The following is a 2,276-nucleotide window of genomic DNA, read 5'->3' as shown; positions in this document are numbered from 1 at the left end:
AAGAGACAGGCAATGGATGCTTTGGAAAAATAAGAATTTAATTTCTTCAGGAAAAGAGCTCACCGTAAGAGAGAAATAGTCTCATATGTGTGATGGAATTTTAGAATATTATGCAAGTTAAAGTCCAAAGAGACATTTGAATTGATCTTAATTCATTGAAGTTTAGAAATCTGTCACATGGCAGAAAACAGGATATTCAGGCTATGAGATGATACCATGTTTAAACTTTGAAGACTTAAAACCTGGATATATATCCAATATATATAGTGGCATCATCAGATAACCCAGTCAACTGGAGTAAATACACCATAATTAAATCAGTACCATCTTGGGATAATTTCCGTAGCCGATACAAAGTGATGAGATGAAAACTTTAGTGTCCTACCATATCAAGTCATAAGAGCAGTTATTTGAAAGCAAATTGTCAAAAATGAGCTTTTGTCTTATTTTTGCTTGTAAAAATAATTGTAATAAAGTTCACATTCAAAGTCTATCTAAAACCTCATTTCTTCTGCTAAGCTTTTCCCCCTGGGGTGGAGGATGTTTCTCTCCTGATCTTTCTCTCCATTTATAGTCACACTTTGTGATGGTCTTGCTTCACTGACAGGCCTAACACCATCTATTTTTGACAATTACATCTAGAACTACCCCCGCTCCAGAGCCAGGTCTTCCATTGTTGAACACAGCTCTCCAATTAGTGAGTTGAGCTGTCTCTTGATGATTGTTCCCTCCCAAACTCCCCATCTAACTTTATCCTAACAGCTAGAAAAACTCTTAACGTGAAAGTAAAAGTATAACTCTATGCTTTAGGTCTTTGTATTAGATACAATTACACTCTGAGCAAGAGCTCGTGGCGTTATGATGGTCCCTTAGATCTGTGTAGTCTACCATAGTCCATCTCTTTAACCCTACACTCAGGTTCTGTTATCTCTCTTGAGCCATACTAGTTCCATTGAAGTCATCTAACACAGAAACACCTTTTCAAAAGAAGGACCCATGTACTTACTGTGTGTGCCTGTTGCTTTCTATGCTGTTTTCCTCACAGCCCCACAATTCACTCCTTCATTTACTACAAGTCTGTGTAACTTTTAACTCTGAAAATAAGACATTGTTCAATTCACGTAATTGAAATTGCATGTACGTACACATCCCTTCCTCAGCTCATGTCGTATTTCTAAATCAGTTGAAATATTTAATAAAGTATAATCTATCTATGCTTGCTGGGATATAAGATCTTTGGAGGAGCCAGGAGGCAGTGGCACATGCCTTTAATCTCAGCACTCGGGAAGCAGAGCCAGGTGGATCTCTCTTGAGTTTGAGGCCAACCTGGTCTACAGAGCGAGAGCCAGGACAGGCACCAAAATTACACGGAGAAACCCTGTCTTGAAAAACCAAAATAAAATAATAAAAATATATATATTATAAAATAATAAATTACATATGAAATAATAAAAAGTATATATTTGTCTGTTTTGCTGGTTAATGCTTCCTAAGTTTATAATGAAGTAATAATGAAGTCTAAGATACTGCAGATGTTCAAATAGCTAAAAAATGAAATTGGCTAAAAGGCCATTTTCTTCCCATTCACATCCATTCTTTCATTTTACTTAGCAGTTAGTTGATTCTAGTTGCTTCTAGTAGAAGCCTGTGTGTGTAGGTAGGCAGAGTATGTACCAGCAGTTCAATTAGGTTTCATACTTCAGTGCTTCTGTTAGTGACAAAGGGTTTGCACATTATAAAGGCAGAGAATAAAGACCCCCTTTCTTGGATGACATTAGTGAATATATCATCTCATAAAAATAAAATGCAAAATAAAATCTATTTTCTTAGTAGCAGAAAATAGAACCCCAGTGCCAATGTTAGGGATTTTAACTTTTTTTTTTCAAATCCCTCTGCTCTGAGGTTGTACAAAGGGTGCCAAATGTCCAAGAAAAATCACTTTTGTATCAGACCGTGGCAAGTTTTTATCTGAGCCTTCCCATCTTCCTCTTCATACAGGCCAGTTCTGCTATTTTCTGTTTCTACATGCAGCTTTTCAGTAAGATTTTGCTGAACGAAAGGATCATGTAGCAAAAATAATAATAATAAAAAGGAATAAAATCAACTAAATTAGGTCATTACCCCAACTCTTGACTTATTTTGATATCTATAGATTCCATTTTAGTATTCAGCATTTGCCAGCTATGTGGCTAAATGGAATCACAGAAACTCTATCCAAACTGACACTTTCCATTTTTATTTAAATGGAACCAAATAATTTTTTCCTATCTTACACT

Source organism: Peromyscus eremicus, chromosome 4, assembly GCF_949786415.1.
Source record: "Peromyscus eremicus chromosome 4, PerEre_H2_v1, whole genome shotgun sequence".
Classification (NCBI taxonomy): Eukaryota; Metazoa; Chordata; class Mammalia; order Rodentia; family Cricetidae; genus Peromyscus; species Peromyscus eremicus.
Note: the sequence above shows the minus strand (reverse complement) of the source record.